Raw genomic sequence first — 20,175 nt, 5'->3', positions numbered from 1 at the left:
GTGGGTTCACATCCCACCAGGGCAGCTGGAGGAATTTAAATTAAATAAATGGATTTTTAAAAAATTCTAGAATTATAAAGCCAGCCACAGTGATGGCGACTAATAGAATTATCATCGATTGTTGTGGAAACCCACCTGGTTCACCAATGTCTCTTCGGGAAGGAAATCTGCCGTCCTTGCCCGGTCTGGCCTACGTGACCCCACAGCAACGTGTTCGACTCTTAACTGCCCCTCTGAAGCGGCCCGAGCAAGCCACACAATTCGAGGGGCATTTAGGGATGGGCAACCAATGCTGGGCTAGCCAGCGGCGCCCACATCCCGTGAAGGAATAAGGACAAAGCTTCTTCAAAGAGCTGGCACAGGCACGATGGGCCGAATGGACTCCTCTGAGGGTTCTCTGATGGGCTGAATATTTACAGGAAGTAGAATTCCCGCGGCATGCCGGAGCTTGCCAGCTTTTTCCCTTCCAGACTTTCACCCTCCCCCCCCTCCCTTTAAATCCACTCCATTGCTTCCAGGGCTGGATCCCGAATCCACTCCATTCCCTGGTAATCCACTCCGGTTCTTCCAGCTGCTCGCCACGGCAGCGAGTGCGCAGGCGCCAGCTGTATGGGTGGCCTCCCGTCCAGATCTGGAGGACGAGACGTCAAGCCCCGCCCCCTCAAACCAGGCTGTCTTCTCACGCCTGCGTAATGGAGCCGTCGATTGTTGGGGGGGGGGGGGGCCGAGGAGGGAAGCCTGCCGCCTGCGCACGAGCGAACCTGGAGGTGACACCTCCCGTCCGACAGGGCGACGCCAGCATTGGAGGCCGATGCGTCACCCGAACACAGCCTTCTCACGCCTGCGCAGTTGGCCACCGAAGGCAGGAGGCGGAGGCGGGGCGGGGCGGGAGGGGTTGCCGTCTGCGCACACGTGAGCCGGCCCTCCTCCCACCCCCCCCCCCCCCACACACACACGTCCGGCAGGGCGGCGACAGCACTGGAGGACAAGACGTCAGCCCCTCCCCCCACAACGAGTGCAGGCTTCTTCTCACGCCTGCGCAGTGGGGCCGCCATCCGGGCATCCCGGCGGCGGCGACAACATGGCCGATGTTGTTCAGGTGAGAGAGAGAGAGAGGGAGAGAGGGAAAAACGTCCCCTTTCTTCTTCAATCCCCCCTTTCCACCCCCAGTCACCCCCTCCTCGACTCAAACGAAACAGAAAGAAAAGCCTCGCCCAAATCCAAACACCCTAAAACATTCAACAGAGCCCATTTTATAAGAGCAAAAGCGCCCTCCCTCCTTCCACCCCCCCCCCCAGCACCACCATTTTATTTAAAACCAACCCCTCCTTTCCTTCCTTGGGAGAAAATACCAATAAAATCCCCTTTTAAAATCAATTTAACAGCATGAAATGCACAGATCGGAGAGATAAAAGGTAAATTGTAGAATGGAAGAGAGGGGAGGGCCCGCCATTTTAATTTAATTTTTTTGTTTCTGGGAGGAGAGGGGGGGTTTTCTGTTTTTAAGTTTTCAAAAAAAAGGGGGAGGGAGGATTTTCTGCCCCTTTTTAAAAAAAATAAAATCAAGATAAAGGACCTTGAAGAGGAGTGGAGTCACCAGCTGCCTCTCTCCCAGAGAAGGTCTGCCCTTTTATTATCCATTATTTCCCTCCCTCCCCCTACATTTAGTGGCGGGGGAGGAACTGTAAATTGCTTTGGATTGGATTCCCTTGCCCTATCCACCCCTTTTCCTGAATTTTTTTTTGGGGGGGGTGGGGGGGGGAGAATAGAGGTTGGGTACTGTAAATTGCTTTGGATTGGATTCGATTCTTCCCCCATCCCTTAAATTTAAGGGAAAAAATAGAGGTTGGGGACTAAATTGCTTTGGATTGGGTTTCCCCTGAAGCCCTCCCCCCCCCCCCCTCAAAAAAATCTCTGGCGATGTGTGTCTATATTTATTTGTATGTTTGGTGGTTGGGGGGGGGGGCGGTTGGCGGTGGGAGAAGGTTGGTTGGCTGGTTGTGGAGCCTGAGGCCCTGTGCAGGGACTGACTAAGCACCAAGAGCTGACACACACAGCCTTCTCTCTTCCTCCACACTGCTCGCCGGAGCAGGCCGCCACTCGCCACAGTTCCTGTTCCCAGCGCCTTTTTTAATATATATTTTTGCAGAGAAGAGAATGGATCTCATCTAATCCCGCAGTGCTATATGTTTTCTTTCTCTTTTGTCCGTATAGATCTGAAACGCTTACGGGAGATTTTTTTTCCTGTTTTAAAAAAAAAACTATTTGTATGTTCATCCAAATGGCGTAAGGCACACCAGGCTTCCAGGAGGTAAAGAAAATAAGCTTGTTGTAAAGGGGGATAATGCAAAGGCATGCTGAGGAAACGAACTGTTTGTTTATTTTTAAAATGTTTATTTTTTACTTTTAACCTGAAGCTTTTTTTCTCGTTTTAAAAAAAGTGCGAAGCGTTCTAATATCGAGATATATTTTGGCTTCAGTTCTAGAGGATGTCAATCTGTGTGCAGCAATGTCCTTTTTTTAATTTAAAAAATAATTAGTTTGGTTTTGGGAGAGCATTTTTTTTGCAGGAGTGCTGGTTTTGGAAGGTGTAATTTTCCCCTGCAGTGAGCTGATAGAATGTGTGAAGGTGTTTGAAAAATTGATGTTTCATTTTCAAAAGATTTTGCCCCAGCATTGTGTGTGTGTGTGTACATAACTTTATAGGCAAAACTGTTCCTTTTAAGCGCATTAGTGAAGATACTCTTGTTAGATACAGCTATTGAAATGGTCTTTTCTGAAATGCAGGCATTCTTCTCCCTGCTGTGATTTTAAATTATATTAATGTTTCATGTGGTATGGCACAAGTTGATTTCTGTTCAGTCTCTTTTAAATAAAATAGTTGCAGAAGATTTAAGTCTTTTGGAGAATCTGATGACTGCATTTAAGTGCTGTATTTTATTTTGGATTTTTAACAGGTCGTCTCGGCTTTACTTCCTCTTAATTACACGTGGTTTTGAATTGCAGACATTAAGGTAGAAATTGCTTGGGGGCTGAATGATTTTGCTTAATGATTTTTGAAACATCTCGTTTCTAAATATGGGACAGTCTACCAGGGTGATTAATTTTTTAAAAAATTGTGCCTGTTTTGAGGAGCACATTTCTCTGCTGGATCATGTCTATAGAGTCATGTGTACTCCTCAACATGACAGCAGCTGAATGATAGTTTATTCTGTGGTTTTTATTCGCCAATCTCCCTCCAGCCCCATTGGAAAATTGGCGTGGAGTACAGGCTAGTGGCCTAACCATTAACCAGCTAGGCTCGAGTTGAGTGTGTGGAAGCAGCATTTAAATGAGGTTGAACTGTCTTCACACATGCAGTTTTTATTGTTACCTTTGTTACCTCCAGACTTGACCATCTAAGTGTTCTGCTGTCTGGCCTCCCTCCTTGCACCCTCTAAACTTGAGCTTTTCCAAGCCTCAACGACCTGCGACCTAACTCGCACCAAGCTCTGCTCATCCACCCCCCACCCCACCTCAGCCCTTCCAATCCTTGCCGACCTATATTTGCTCCTTGTCTGGCGATGCTTTGATTTGTAATGTTCCCACTCTTGTGTTCAAATCCATTCGTAGCTCGTCCTCCCAATCCCTATAACCAGCTGCAACCCTCGGAGGTCTCTGCACTCCTCCCAATTCCAGTCTTTTGCACATCGCCGATTCCATCGTTCCTTCATCTGCCTGGAGCCCTAAAGCTCTGGAATTCCTTCCGTAAACCACTCCGCCTCTCTCTCTCTCTCTCTCCCTCCCTCCCTCCCCCTCCTCCTCCCCCCTTTAAGCTGCTCCTTCAAACCGACCTCTCTGACTGAGCTTTCCGGCTCCTGTCCCTCATATCTGTGGCTCAGTATCAAATTCGCCAGCTAACACTTCAGTGGAAGAGTCTCGGGGTGTGAAAGGCGAGATATAAATGAACATTTTTTGTCTTGATGATGCATCTAATACCGTTTCTGTCGGCTCCCATGCATTCAGCCCCTCAAAAACGTTTTTCCCTCGGCAGGGCCCTTTTGTACATCAGCTCCAAAATCCAGTGATTCTACCCAAGTGCAGTGGAGTTTGATCGAGATTAAGTTAGAGGGCCAGTTAACACCTCTGAAGTGCTGCATTGGGAGCAAGCCTGTGGGGCTGCCCCTTATCCTTGGCGAAACGCAGCAGACCAGAATGGGGTTTACGCAATACAATCTACCTGTATCTTGGTTGTAAACTCTTAAACAGGGTGCCAAGTGGTAGACTTGTCATTTTTATTAACTGATAGAATGGGACGATGTAATGAGCAGAATGTCAGGAGATATGCGTTGCACATATCACTGACCTGGCACTGATGCACAGCACTGACCTAGATGGCGAATTATGTGGTCACCTTACATGACCTCCAAATGAGTGTTTTTCATTCTAGAATTTTCTCCCAGCACGATGCAGTACAAGAAGCCTCAGGAGCCAGCATGTCCATATGGTGTTGTCCCTTTTGGCTGTGAAATCATTTTGGTTTTGTAAAAGTCTTTTATTTTGTGAACTTTGCTGAGATTTATTCATGATTTTCAGTGCCCAAAGCACTGTTGGGAAATGCAAGGCAGGCGTGACTGAGGTTGACCTCTGTTGAGTTGGGATGCAGCCCTTATGTACTTGGCACCCTCGGCTGATTAGAAATGTGCAAACTGGGTGATCAAGTTGAATCTTGCGCTCCAGAAGGAGACCATTCAGCCCATTGTGCCTGTGCTAGCTCTTTGATTGCCTAATGACGAAAGATTAAATAGACTGGGTCTTCATTCTCTGGAGTTTAGAAAAATGAGAGGTGATCTCATTCATACATATAAAATTCTTGCAGGGCTCGACAGGGTAGATGCAGGTAGGAGGTTCCCCCCCTGGCTGGGGTGGGTGAGGAGATGGGTGGCTCTAGAACCAGAGGACAGCGTCTCAGAAATTAGGGGCAGGTCATTTAGAACTGAGCTGAGGAATTTTTTAAGTCAGAGGATGGTGAATCTTTGGAATTCTCTACCCCAGAGAGCTGTGGAGGCTCAGTCATTATGTTCAAGACAGAGATCGATTGATTTCTACATATTAAAAACATCAAGGGATACGGGGATAGTGCAGAAGAATAGTGCTGAAGGAGATGATCAGCCATGATCTCATTGACTGGCAGAGTGGACTCAAAGGGCTGAATGGCCTATTCCTCCTTGTGTTCTTATGATAGAATTCCCTAATGGGCCTCACTCCCTTGCTCTTTCCCCCCAAGCCCTGAAATTTAAGAAACAATTTTCAAGTATTTATCCAGTTCCCTTTGGAAAGCTACAGCTGAATCTGCTTCTGTCACCCTTTCAGGCAGTGCAGTGCATTCCAGATCGTGACTGTTTGCATTTTAAAAGAGCCAGAGGGTTTTTTTTTTTACTGAGTCTCTTCAACCTGTCACCCCCCCCCCCCTCTGGTTACCAACCCTGCTGCCACTGGAAACAGTTTCTCCTTATTTACTCTTTAAACTTTGGATACCTCTGTTAAGTCTCCACTTAACCATCTCTGCTCCAGGAAGAACACTCCAGCTTCTCGACTCTCCCTATATTAACTGAAGTCCCTCGGCCCCTGGTGCCATTGTAGTAAATCTCCGTATCCTCTCCAAGGCTTTGACGACCCTATCTGAAAAGAAAGACTTGAACTTATATCGCGCCTTTCACGACCACTGTATGTCTCAAAGTGCTTTACAGCCAATTAAGTCACTTTTTGAAGTGCGGTCACTGTTGTAATGTAGGAAGTGCTGCAGCCAATTTGCACACAGCAAGCTCCCACAAACAGTAATGTGATGCTCTGTCTTTTTGTGGTGTTGCTGCAGGGCTAAATATTGGCCAGGGTACCGGGATAACTCCCTTGCTTCTCTTTGAAATAGTGCCATGGAATCTTTTACATCCACCCAAGCTAGCAGATGGGACCTCGATTTAACGGCTCATCCAAAAGGCGGCACCTCTGACGTTGTGGAACTCCCTCAGTACTGCACTGGAATGTCAGCCTTGATTTTTGTGCTCACACCTGAGTGGACCTTGAAGCCAGAACCTTGTGACTCGGAGAGTGCTTCCAACTTGAGACACAGCTGGCACCTAAAGTGAGGTGCCGTGAGTTTTGTTTTATTCATGTGATGTGGGCGTCGCTGGCTAGGCCGGCATTTATTGCTTATCCCTAATTGCCCTTGTTCAGAGAGCATTTAAAAGTCAGCCACGTTGCTGTGGGTCTGGAGTCACGTGTAGGCCAGACCAGGTAAGGATGGCAGATTTCCTTCCCTAAAGGGACATTAGTGAACCAGATGGGTTAGTTGGGCACAATGCTCTGGTTGAGACCTGGACAGTGATTGATTGGGGAAAAAAGCTTTCGCGTAATCTCTCGTCGAGTTGGTCAGGAAAATCAGTTGAGTTGAGCAGTTCCTTGATAAGTGCAGTGTTTAGTGTAGAACCAGGAGAGTCCCAGATTCACGCCCCTGGAGGTAGGATGGAGATGGATTCGCACGTCTGGGCCAGGGAAGGAAAAATCCACCAGGATTCCCACTCCCTATCATGAGGGCTTCCTTTGTCTGTGTGTGTGTAAAATATACTTTGGCCATGATGGCCTTCTCTCGGTTTGGAAATGAATGACCAGGGGAATGAGTCATCAGTGGGCAGCTTGTCAAACCCTGGGCCTTAGCATGAGTCAGAGATGGGGAAGTTTATATATATATATATATATATAATAAAGAAAAAGTTTGTGAGATGATGCGGTAGCACTCAACCACATGACCTGATTTTACAAAGAACTGCTGGGGTGCAGTACCGAGTTTGTACTATTAGCTCTAACAAGATTTCAACTGCATTGATCTGGGCTCATCACTCTGTTGAATTAGTCAGTGCTGGTACCCATTATCTGGTTTTTGAGTCCTTTCACTCTTAGTGAAGCCTTTGCAAGGTCTATTGGCTCTACAGTAGACTTGCTGCAGTCTTGTAACTGTGTGGAACGTGCTTAAAATTGCTCGGCAGTTGTTTTCTTGACTCCCCGCAGTCTGTCCGCCATCCACATGGCACAAGTCAGGAGTGTGATGGAATACTCCCCACTTGCCTGGGTGAGTGCAGCTTCAACAACACTCAAGAAGCTCGACACCATCCAGGATAAAGCAACCCCACTTGATTTGACACCCCATCCGCCACCATCAACATTCGCTCCTTCCACCAATGACGCACAGTGGCAGCAGTGTGTGAATCAACCACAAGATGCACTTCAGTGATTCACCAAGGTTCCTTTGACAACCAAACCAGTGACATCTACCATCTAGAACGATAAGGGCAGCATGGGAACACCACCACCTGCAAGTTCCCCTCCAAGCCACTCACCATCCTGACTTGGAAATATATCGGCCGTTCCTTCACTGTGGCTGGGTCAAAATCCTGAACTCCTTCCCTAACAGCACTGTGGGTGTTCCTACACCACATGGACTGCAGCGGCTCAAGAAGGCGGCTCACCACCACCTTCTCAAGGGGCAATTAGGGATGGACAATAAATGCAGTCCTTGTTTCCACCCAAGAGTTAACACTTGTCCCATCTGGTTCGCTAATGTCCTTTAGGGGAGGAAATCTGCTGTCCTTAACTGGCCTGGCCTACTTGTGGCTCCAGATCCATAGCAACTTGGGTGACTCTTAAATGCCCCTCTGTGAAGGGAATTAGGGATGGGCAATAAATGCTGGGCAGCGAAGCTCACGTTCCTTGAATGAATAATAAAAAAAAACTTGTGTAAAACCTTTGAAATTGGTCAGCACTTGGCTGCTTGAGAGCAAGAAGCTATTCTGCTGTGATGTGATGCAAAGGGATTTCTGATGCTTCTGACTGTATTCCACTGCTTCCCCCTGCAACCTGCGAATTTGCGATGACATTAACTCTGCTTTGGCAAGGTACGAAGTGGGGCGTGTTATCGTCCTCCCCGCCCCCAACTCTGACTCACCTTTCACAAGGGTGCTGGGGTCCCAACTGCCTGAGTGAGGCAACCACTCACAAGATCGAGGTGCCTCCCCGCACAAAATGAAAGTGCATTCGGCCATGCAGGGCTGACAGCTCTGCATTGAGGCTGCCGTTTACTGCAGTTGGTTTATCTCACGGACACGAGCGCATTTCAAGCATTTGCTCGTGGGGTGATTTCCTGCACCAGTTATTTTGCAGGCACTTGATTCATTCTCCGGATGTGGATGCCGCTGGCAAGGCCACGACAATTCCCTCGTTTCCAGTTGCCCCCTGAAAGCAGTGGTCTGCTGTTGCCTTGAAGCACTCGGGACACAGGAGCAGTCGGAGGCCATTCAGCCCATCGAGCCTGTTCCACCATTGAGCCTTGACCTGTATCTCAACGTTGTTTGCCCGCTATTTCCCTTGGTGCCCTCACTTGACAAAAATCTACCAACCTCAGTGCTGAAAGTTCTGTTTGACCTGGCATTCGCAGCCTTTTAAGGCTTGTGAGGCCACTGGACGAGTCTATTGTATCCTGAGTGGGTGGTGCGACAGTTGGCCTACCCTGAAACCATCTTAGGTGTTTATGGCAAGTCCGTCACTTTTGTCATCACATTTGTTGTGTTTTTTAACCTTGCAAGCACCCCCCCCCCCCCCCCCCCCCCCCCAAAGATTTATTGAATGAGGATTACACAGCTTGTCATGCTGGAGCTGGCTAGGGCAGTGTCGTTCGAAAGACTAGCATATCCATAGCCCTTTTCACAAACTCAGGGTGTCCCAAATGCCCTTACAGCCAATGACATACTTATGGACTTTTAGCCATTCTTGTAATCTAAAGTAGCCATAGCCAGGTTTGCTTCAGGAGTGGTATGATTTGCTGCCTGTGCGTTGTTTTGTAACTGCAGGAAAGCAGACGTGTATGACTTCTAGGCTTTAAGCAGCTGAATGCTGGTGATGGTTAGAACACTTTGAGGGGCTGGCTGCCTATTGACCTGGGAACATTAACGTTAAAAATGTAGAGACCCAACTCCTGGATATACAGACATAAGTAAATGTCGAACACAACCAGACCCATTGGTCCGTCCAGCTTATTCCATGCAGTTGTGATGCCTGATGAATCAAGAAGCAGACAATCTTTGCCTAGTATAAGCCATGTTATCTTCTGTGAGAGGTGAAAAAGCAGATTTAGAAAGTCACGATGCGAACATATGAATTAGGAACAGGAGTAGGCCATTCGGCCCCTTTGAGGCTGCTCCACCATTCAGTAAGATGTGACTGATCTGATTGTGGCCTCAACTCCTTTCCCATCTACTCCTTATAACCCCTTGACTCTCTCGTTGATCAAAAATCGTGTCTAACTCAGCCTTGAATGTTTTCAGTGAGCCAGCCTCCACTGCTCTCTGGGGGGAGAGAATTCCACAGACTGATCACCCTCTGAGGGAAGAAATTCCTCCTCATCTCCATCTTCAATGGGAGACCCCTAATTTTTAAACTGAGTGCGCAAGTTCTCATCTCTCCCACAAGGGGAAGCGTCCACCCTTATATGTTCTTATGTGTTTCAATAAGGTCACCTCTTATTCTTAACTCCAATGGATATAGGCCCAACCTGCTCAACCTTTCCTCATAAGATATCCCAGGAATTAATCGAGTGAGCCTTCTCTGAACTTCTGATGCAATTATATCTTTTTATCAAATAAGGAGACCAAACTGTACACACTACTCTAAGTGTGGTCACACCAACACCCTTTGCAACAGTAGCAAAACACCCCTAATTTTATATTCCATTCCCCTTGCGATAGACAGCAGCGTTCCATTTGCCTTCCCACTTTGCTAATTGCTTGCTGAGGAACCGAGGGGAAATTTTCCCCCCTGCTGCCACACCCCCAAACCCAGGTGATCAGAACTGCACAGGAGACCTCTTTCCTCTTAGGCAGTCTCTCGGGATTGAGGGTGACTTGTTCCTACTCTGGTTTGATGGATTTCTTGTCAGCTCAGAACTCGATGCTCGATCTGCAGACTGTGCCATGTGCAGGGCGGATGGTGCTTGAAGGGTTGGGCAGATGATACGTTTGGAGGTTTGCGCACTCCCTCTGGTGTCTCGACTTCACCCCCGCGTGTTCCTGCCAAAGTCTCTCGAGGTGTTCAGTGTCTTCCCAAGTAATCCTTCTCCGTTTTGGTCACTCGCAAGCCAGTGACCTCCCTGAGTTGGTGGTGATGTCTGACCTCTTCGAGGACGTCCTGGGAGACTCCCGCCACTACCGAGTTCCGAGTGGAGCAGCAGCTTCGGGAGTCCGGTGTGAGCGCATGATGAACGTGTCCCGCCCAGTGGAGCTGGTTTTGAGTGACTAACACCTCTGCTGGGGACGATGGCTTGGCAACTGCTGTTGGGCTGACTTTTCTTGCCACTGGATTCAGAAGATCTTGCCAAGTCCCCCACTGCTGCTAACTCTTCAGTGCACTGAGATGTCTGCTGTAGATTGTCCAAGTCTGGAGCACAGAGGAGCATGGAGATCACTGCTGCTCGATAAACCATGATCTTCATCTCAGGTTCGAAATCCTGCTCCTCAAATACTCTCTTCCTCAGTTGGCCGTAGGCACGTTAGAGGTGAAGGTGAGTGTCATTGTCCAGGAAAACAAGTAGGCCGTGTCTTGGTACCCACTGTAGGTAAGACCTGATTTCTGCATGAGCTGGACACTGATTCCATCGATCATTTAACCTCCTAGGAAAAAGCCATCAGCTGAGATCGAGTCTAGTTCTACCCTTGTGTAAGTTATAGATGTGACCCCCTGGTTCTCTCCACCATATCAATTGAAAGGATATATAAACATGTAAACACCATCTCATCCCATCATTATTGTTTAGACCTGAAACAAATTGCATCGGTTATTGCCCCAGTAAAGTATGTGGATGTAGCTTTTTAGGCCTATCTGCGAAGCTGAAGTGTCTAAAACTGGCTCGATCTTGTCCTTGTAAGGTGTATGTATATCTGGCATTGGTCTCTTCCTCAGGCAAGATGCTGCCTTATCTAAGTTCAATGCCATTTCCCTCAAGGCATTGAGATCTGAATGGTTTGCTCCTTTCCACCATCCTAACACTTGCACAACCCTTTGTATCGTCTGTCAACTTGTGGATTATTCTCCCAGCATCAGCATCTAGGTCGTTGCTAAAGATGGTTTAAGAAAAAAGCAACAACGGCCCTAATGCCCACAGCCATGAGATTGCAGTGGTAACTGGTCTCAAGTGGATTGGGGACCATCGATATCTCCCTACAGTTTTGTAACCACTGGTTCCCACAGCAACTGGCTTGTAATTGACCTCCGGAAGTGAGCTTGTTCGGGCAAACAGGGTCTACCGAGTGATTTTTAGGGACTTATGAAGCCTGGGGGATTGGCAGGTTAAATACCGCGCTTTGTGGATCTAATTTGACGCACCAAATCATTGAACAGTAGGTCGGACTGTCATGTAAACTCCCTTGTGTGTTGACCAAAAAAAAACAGTCACACCGTTGTGCCTTTGCACATCAGGATGAATTCTAAATCGCTTTAAATTTATACTCTGCTTAAATTGTTGGTTTGAAGTAAGTTACGTGACTGATCAAATCTGGGTTGTACACTTCTGGGCTTTGCTTTTCTGGTCACTGCTTTTTTTTTACTTTGGTCCCCATTATCGCCTAGTTGGACCTCGTGTAAAGGTACTTCAGCTACCACGGTGAGCAGCAGCAGTAAGGAAGTGACTTCCAGTAGGGTGAACACGTTATGTAATCTCTAAGCAGTAGTGTGTACATACTGGCAAGTTGAAATATGCTGCATCGCGGGGCTGTGGTGTCAGAATGTTGGGATATAGCTTTGACTTGTACTGTGCTCCCCAAGCAACACCTTCATCTTAGTCTAAACCCTGTCAGCCTATCCTCACTGATGTCTTATGTTCCCCAACCCACCCAGAAAATTAATAAATCTGGACCTCACCTGCAAGTTCTGCTTTGCCACAATCAACCTTGTCTTTGCCAACTCCATTTAACGCTAACAGTACCTGTCTTCCAACTCTTGTCTCCCTCTTATCTGTCCTTAGCCAGCACAACTGGGTGCTCATTCTTTTCTTAATTCCCATTCCCCCAGCTTTCCCACATCTGTACTTGCCTTCCTTTTGAGCGAGGGTTTTTTTTATTTTTTCATGGGAAGTGGGCGTTGCTGGCTAGGCCAGCATTTGTTGCCCATCCCTAATTGCCCCTTGAGAAGGTGGTGATGAGCTGCAATGCAGCATCAACTGATATGACAGGCATTTCTGGTTCAATGAGGTGGATGTCTCTGCTCTGGACACACCCCATTCTGGATCTCTCTCGAGAACGGGTAAAGGTAGATTTGCGACCAAGAAGAAACATGTCCGATTCAGCACCTGTCAGCAAAACAAGAACCATTTCTCTACCACCTTTTACAGCCTCAAGATATCCCAAAGTGCTCCTCAGTCACTGAAGTCCTTTTGATAAAGTGCCACATCAAAGGCTATTGCCAAAAATAAAAGCTCATGGTATAGGGGATAACATATTGGCATGGATAGAAGGTTTATCGCTCACAGGAAGCAGAGAGCAGGCATAAATGGGTCTTTTTCAGGTTGGCAAGACGTAATGAGTGGCGTGCCACAGGAATCAGTGCTGGGACCTCAACTGTTTACAATTAGTATAAATGACTTGGATGAAGGAGTGGTTGCTAAATTTACTGATGACACAAAGATAGGCAGGAAAGTAAGTTACGAAGAGGGTGTAAGGAGGCTTTAAACAGATATAGATAGGTTAAGTGAGTGGGCAAAGATCTGTAGTATAATGTGGGAGAAGATGAAATTGTCCATTTTAGCAGGAAGAATAAAAGAAAAGCACATTATCTAAATGGTGAGAGATTGCAGAGCTCTGAGGTGCAGAGGGATGTGGGTTCCCTCGTGCATGAATCACAAAAGGCTCGTATGGAGGTACAGCAAGTAACTAGGAAAGCTAATAGAATGTTATCATTTATTGCGAGGGGAATTGAACACAAAAGTAGGGAGGTTATGCTTCAGTTGTACAGGGCACTGGTGAGACCACATTTGGAGTACTGTGTGCAGCATTGGCCACCTTATTTAAGGAAGGATGTAAATGTGTTGGAAGCAGTTCAGGGAAGGTTTACCAGACCAATACCTGGAATGGGCGGGTTTCCTTATGAGGAAAGGTTGGACAGGTTAGGCTTGTATCTGCTGGAGTTCAGAAGAGAAAGGTTTCAATCAAATTGCCTCTTAAAGACCCTGAGGGTTCTTGACAGGGTGGATGTGGAGAGGATGTTTCCTCTTGTGGGAGAATCTAGAACTAGGGCTCACAGTTTAAAAATAAGGGGTCGCCCATTTAAAACAGATGAGAGGAAATTTTTTCACTCGGGGCTTGAGTCTTTGGAACTTTCTCCCTGAAAAGGCGGTGGAAGCAGAGTCTTTGAATATTTTTAAGGCAGAGGTGAATAGATTCTTGGTAAGGAAGGGGGTGAAAAGTTATCGGGGGTAGATGGGATGTAGATTTCAGGTTACTATCAGATCAGCCATGATCTTATTAAATGGTGGAGCAGGCTTGAGGGGCTGAATGGCCTACTTGTGCTCCCCGCTCGTATGAAAGAAATATAAGAAACGGGGCAGCCAATTTGCACAGAGCAAGCTCCCAGACCAGCAATGTGATGATGATGGAGAGGCAAAGGCATGGTGGTATTGTCGCTGGACTAGTAATCCAGAGCCCCAGGGTAATGCTCTGGGGACCGGGGTTCGAATCCCACCACGGCAGATGGTGAAATTTGAATTCAATAAAAATTTGGAATTAAAAGTCTAATGGTGACCATGAAACCATTGCCGATTGTCGCAAAAACCCACCTGGTTCACTAATGTTCTTTAGGGAAGGAAATCTGCTGTCCTTACCTGGCCTACATGGGACTGCAGACCCATAACAATGTGAATGGCTCTTAAAAAATGCCCTCTGAACAGGGATTGTCAATAAATGCTGGCCTAGAATAAAAAAAAAAGACCGGATAATCTGCTTTTAGTGATGCTGATCGAGGAGTAAATATTGATCAAGACAGAGGAGAACTGGTCTGTTCTTTGGAGCAGTGGTATGGGATGTTTAACCATCCACCTCTTGTTCGAAGAGGCCCCTCCGATGGTGTGGCAATCCCTGGATGCCGGCCTTCAGTACCGTGCTAGGACAGTCAGTTGGGATTTTCATGCTCATGCCACTGAAGTGGGGCTAGAATCCACAGTATTCCTGAGACTGGTGCAACCTGCTGCTTACCCATCTGCTAGGTTTAAGGATTTGTTGAAATTTGAGAACCGGTTTGTCAGCACCTTTGAAAATGTCTACCGTAAGTCTGTGCCTACCCTAAGTTCTTTGTTTTGGTGAATCAGTGGTTTCACTAAATACTCCAGGTTACCTTTCGGGGATCTGAATATCTAAAGCAGTTAAGTTTGCATCACGCTCGTTAGAATGGCCCCTTTGACCTGGCATCCAAAGTTTTCGTTTTCTACTGAACAGGCAATCATTCCAAACGTTCGGCATTGTTAATATGCAGCGTTCAGAATTGTGCATGCTGAGGTTTTTGTTTTGTTTTCTGTCCGGAAGCTTTGTCTGTTTGTGGGGAGTGTGTGGTTTGGGCAGATAGCGTGGCAACTCAGGGCTACGTTTGGTGAACTCTGTTTGGAAAACATGTTGGGAGAGCAGGAAGGACAGAAATGCGGGTCGCGCGGGTGACGGGTGCTGCAGTGGGGCAAACCTTTAATTTTGCCTTTCCTGCTCTCGTCGTGTGTGGAAGAGCAGCCACACAGGCCAAGAGTCCAGGCACTCCAATTGTCATGTTTTTAATCACATGCAAAGCAGTCTTTAAAGGAGGCAGCTTCTGACTTGATGCCCAGGCCCTCCCCACCCAGAGTCAAAACATGATGAGCATTTTGCTGTGGCAAAGTTCCCTACCTGAACAGTGAAACGAAGACCTGAGCTAGTTTTCCTTTAGACTTTGTTGCCTTGCCGACTCATGGTGGCGCTCCTTTTTCTTTTTAAAAAAAGCAGAACAGTATGTTTTGTTATGTGTATTAAGCTCCAGTCAACGTAAAATAGCCTGCATCTAATTTATCGGCACAGGGTCAGCTCGTGAAGCTTGTGCGTATTGCACTCCCTAGTACCAAAAACAAACCGCTACTTTTCCAGTTGACCCTGGGAAATTGAGTTCACGTCAGAACAGTCGAGAAGCTGGAATAAGACTGTTTGACTCTTTGGGCCTGCTGTGCCATTCAATGAAATCACGGCTCATCAACCTCAACTCCACTTTTCCCACCCTATCCCTCGCTTCCCCGAGTGCCCAAAAACCTAGCGCTCTCCCAGCCTTGGATGTACTCTTCAACTGGGAAAGGGATAGACAGATTTTTGGTGTTTCAGGGAATCAAGGGGTATGGGCAGTGGGCAGGAAAGTAGAGTTGAAGCCCAAGATCAGCCATGAGTAGATTGAATGGGGAGCAGGCTCGACAGGCCGGATGATCTATTCCTCCTGTTTCTTGTGTTCTTATGAACCAGTCTGCTGAATTTTCCTTACACGCCCTGTATGGCAGATATATTCTTAAGTAAGGAGACCAAACCTGTACACAGCACTCCAGGTGTAGCCTCAAACCCTACACAATTGGAATAAGACTTTCCCTACTCTTATATTCTAATCCTCTTGCAATAAAAGCTTTGCCTACCTGATGGGTTGCTCTGCTGCGTGTTAACTTGCCCTGATTCATGTGCAAGGACACCCGAATCCTCCTCTGAATGTCAGCATTTACACGTCTCTAACTTTTTGTTGTCTTTTTTTGGGAGGGGGTGTGACTCTTTTCTATTATTCTTACCAACTTCGGTAATTTCAGATGTCTCCACATTGTATTCTTCTACCTCGTTCGCTCCCCTAACTTGACTAAATCCCTTTGCACCCTCTCCCAGTTTACTTTCCCACCTGACTTTGTCTAGTCAACAAACTTGAATGCATCACATTCCGTTCCCTCAGCTAAGCTATTGATCTGGATTGTAAATAGCAGAAGCCCAAGCACTGATCCTTGCACCCTGCGAGCTTGAAACCCCTCACATCTACTGTCCCTTCCAGTGATTCCTGTATTTTGTGTTCTTGTTGCCAATAAGTTTCTAGCAACTTGCTAAGCAATACCTCAGGAGATTGACCATCCCGTCGCAGAGATTGTTCGCTTGTTAGAGGTAGATAGGGAGAAACTGTTGCCATTGTTGGAAGGGTTGAGAACCAGAGGGACAAAGATTTTAAGGGTCTTGGCAAAAGAAGCGACAGAGATGTGAGGAGAAACTTTTTCACACAGTGACTAGTTAGGATCCGGAGCACGCTGTCTGAGAGGAGGCTGGGTCAATCAAGGCTTTTGAGAAGGATTGTTAATCTGAACAGGAAGAATGTGCAGGGTTACGGGATGAGGGTGGGGGAATGGCACTGGGTGAATTGCTCATTTGGAGAGCCGGCACAGATACGATGGGCCGAAGGGCCTTCTGCGCTCTGACCGTTCTGATTCTATTTGAATTTAGTTGCATGCTGGTTAGAATGAGGTGAGTGGGCCAGCAGAGTGAATTGGATTAACATCAGAAATGCCTTGGGTTAATACTTGCAGTTCAGAATGATTTGATTAAGGAGGCTTGCTGTGTGCCTGAGCTGGTAACCCCAATGCTGGCACAGCTGATGAAATCCAATATTTCCTGTGGTTCAGGGTGGGGTGCGGGGCAGTTGAGGTAAACATCAAAAGAGTGTTGATCGTTTAGCCAGTTTTAAAAAATCATCTTTGTGATGAGACACTTGGGTGTCAGATGCTCTTCTCTTCTGTATAATTGATGATGTGTTTAGCGCCCTAACCTGTTTACCTATTGCTCACTTTTCCACTTATCGCCTACTTCTGGCTGTCGGCAACAATGACAGTGTGCATTTAAAGAGCGCCTTTAATGAAATGAAATGTCTCAAGGTGCTTCACAGGAGCATCGGCAAATAAAATTTAGACACCGAGCTACGAGATATTGGGACAGGTAGCCAAAAGGGATCAGTTTTAAGCGGTGGAGAGGTTGAGGGCGGGAGTTCCCGAGCTTCATGCCCAGGCAGCTAAATGCATGACCACCAGTGCTAGAGCCAAAATTGGGGCTGCTCAAGAGGCCAGAGTTGGAGGAGCACAAAAATCTTGGAGGTTAGAGATGGGGAGGGACGAGGCCATGAAGGGAATCTGAAAAATCTGCCGCCCTTACCTGGTTCGGCCTGTGTGAGACTCCAGGCCCAGACCGATGTTGGCCGTCTCTAAAGTGACCAACCAAACTACCGGGTTCCATCAGAAGCACAGCAGGTGAAGACCACGCGGAGGGCATTGGCTGAAGAAGGTTCTCCCAGCCACCAATCTGGGGGCTGGGATAACAAATGCCTTCCTTGCCACCCGTTCCCATGTCCCAAGGATGGATTTTAAAAAATGGCTACTTTGGATGTGCTTGTAAGGATTGTGCCACTAGTAGTTCGTCACCAGTGGAAGCTACAATACTTCACACAGTGTTGGTAAGGCTGAAGGATTGAAAAAAAAAATCTAGTCTCAACATCTCTGCCATTTGGCAACTACTGCACTGAGGGTTGGCACGACTTTTTTCTTTGCCTGTTGAAGGATGTCTGTGCTGACAGTTGAATGTTTGACTTTGCATTTGTTACTGGTTTAACATGGTGGAATGTAACTGCAGCTGTGTGGGGTGAGGTGCAGTGTCAGGCTCCCTTGGAGCCTCCAGTGTCTCCGGCACAACACCTTGACCATTGCCTGCTTCTGGATTAGTCCGCTTTATCCACAAAAGGTAGCAAGGGGCAAACGCGGGTATACGGAGTTAGGCCGCCGATCAGCCCTAATCTCATTGTATGGCGGGACAGGCTTGAGGGGCTGAATGGCCTCTCCCCTGTTCCTATGCTTGCAGATCCCACACCATCTATCCTCACCCTTGCTGTGCAGCTTGGTACTGAACGGTGGTTGGTATCCACTGGGATCTTGATGGAGACAGGTCAAGCTCCCTTTCCTTCTAGCGGAACTGAGGATAGGCCATGAGGGCAGAGAGAAGGAGAGACTTTTCTGATGGTCTGGGCTATATCCAGGGCAATTTTCTGATCTTCAACCACTGTGTTCTGACCTTGTACGTTCTTTGTTTCAACAATCCAAACTGGTTATCCTGCGTTGGGAGCTGCTCCCAGAACGTGAGCCTGTGCAAAATGGTGGACCTGTTCTCAAGCGTGGAGTGGAGTGAAGCAATAAGTTTGCTTTTTCAGCCCATGGTGATGTCTTCTGAGTAATATATTTTCTTGGACCCTATTACCTGAATGTCAGTGCAGCAGAACTTTTTTGTGTTTCAGTGTGCTAGCAAAGAATAAGCTATATAAAAGTAGCCGCTCTCACTCTGCTCTGCAGAACCTTTATGTTCACCTTGTGATGCTCCTACGCTCTTCCAACGAAAGCTACTATTGGCTAAGATTTGTTTTTTTTTAAATATAGAAGTGGGATTATTGCTGGTTAACTTGCAGAGGTTGGGGCGAGTCAAACGCTGGATTTTGGAGGCAACGCAGTTGAGTTGGAGAGGCTGGGGATGCGGGAGGAGGGGAGCAGTTTGCAAGGCCTGAGGGTTATTTGAGGAAAGGAGCAATGTGCTCCTGGATCTGGGAAGCCCCTTCCCACATGCTGCACCCAATATTATATATTCTTCTCACTTCAGCCATCCAATCTCTATTTGACCATTATGACCTGTAAACATACCTTTCTTGAACTCCATGGCTTCTAAAACCCTTTCTGCCCCAATTCCTCTACCCTCTGTTAAAAACCCTCTGACTCCAACTCATTCTTAAGCTCTCAAAATAATGGAACTCTTTAACCTTCACACCGAGAGCACTGTGTACAGTTTGTGCCTCCTTGTTTAAGGAAGGATAGACTCGCATTGGAAGCAGTTCTGAGAAGGTTCGCTCGGCTGATTCCTGGGATGATGAGGTTTGCCTTATGATGAAAGGTTGAGCAGGTTGGGCCACTATTCATTGGAGTTTGAGAGGTGATCTTATTGAAACATTTCAGATTCTTTGGGGGGGGTGCTGGGTGGATGCTGAGAGGATGTTTCCCCCTCATGGGGGCATCTAGAACCAGGGGACACAGTTTCAGAATAAAGGATCTCCCATTGAAGCTGGAGGTGAGGAATATTTTCTGAGGATTGTTAGTTTATGGAATCCTCTTCCCAGAGAGCAGTGGAGGTTGGGTCATTAAATATATTCAAGGCTGAGTTAGACAGATTTTTGATTGACAAGGGAGTCGAGGGTTATGGGGGCAGACAGGAAAGTGGAGCTGGGGCCACAATCAGATCAGCTATGATCTTATTAAATGGGGGAGTAGACTCGAGGGGCTGAATGGCCTACTCTTGTTTCCTATGTTCTCATAGCTTGTAAAAAGGGGAAGGGTAGGAGTACCCAAGGACAAGGGAATCATTTGCAGTAGCAGCTTGTGTGGGATCCAGGAAGTGAGGTACCAGGGTAGGAGACTACTCAGCAGCAGTGCAAAGCTGAGAAGCCAGCAGGGTTGCACGGCCTGGAAGCTCAGACTGTAACAGCGGTGGGGTGGGGAGGGAATGGACATGGCGTAGGCTGCATCAGCTTTCCTTAAACCTGAAGCGACTGAGTGGCAGAGCAGAGCTGTGGCTGTTGAGGCACGGTGCGGTGCAGGGAAGCAGCACTGACCTGCTGGTAGAGGAGCACTCAAAAGGCAATTTCAATCGCATGCGATTGTTTGGGGAGTGGTAACTCCAGCTGCAGTGATTCTTGCAGAGGATTAAATCGCCACCCCACTATGCATCCCCCCTTCAAACCTCAAACGTTTAGCAACATCTGATCTTCAGTGCTAGTCCCACTTATGTTTGTCTTGGGGCTGTCACAAAACAAGCATCGCTAAAGGAGTGAATCTAGTAAGAAATTCTGTCAACTCCAAACATAGGAGCAGACCATTCAGCCCATCGAGCCTGACAGATAATAGCTGATCTGTATCTTGCCTCCATTTACACGCCCTGGCTCCATCACAGTTGCCAGCAGAAATCTGATCAATCTTTTGTGATATTTTCAATATCCCCACCAGCTGCAGGAGCTCTTCCGAGCCCCATGTTTCCTCTTCCCCTTTTTGTGAAGAGGTGC

General features: G+C 47.3%; 1 protein-coding gene across 8 annotated transcripts in view; it reads left to right on the top strand.

Annotated features, from left to right (window-relative positions):
* The first annotated feature begins 1,045 nt into the window (after positions 1–1,045).
* The window catches only part of huwe1 (HECT, UBA and WWE domain containing E3 ubiquitin protein ligase 1), a 269,110-nt gene continuing 249,980 nt past the window's right edge, over positions 1,046–20,175 (top strand). For 7 of the 8 annotated variants that reach the window (XM_041179576.1, XM_041179574.1, XM_041179571.1 and 4 more), the window contains exon 1: positions 1,046–1,099. The gene's annotated coding sequence lies outside the window, so the exon portion shown is untranslated. Of the gene's footprint in view, positions 1,100–2,293; positions 2,312–20,175 lie in introns of those variants that run through there. The other variant, XM_041179570.1, reaches the window with a different exon arrangement.

Source organism: Carcharodon carcharias, chromosome 35 (assembly GCF_017639515.1).
Source record: "Carcharodon carcharias isolate sCarCar2 chromosome 35, sCarCar2.pri, whole genome shotgun sequence".
NCBI classification, from domain to species: Eukaryota; Metazoa; Chordata; class Chondrichthyes; order Lamniformes; family Lamnidae; genus Carcharodon; species Carcharodon carcharias.
Note: the sequence above shows the minus strand (reverse complement) of the source record. Positions and strands in the feature narration are given on the sequence as shown.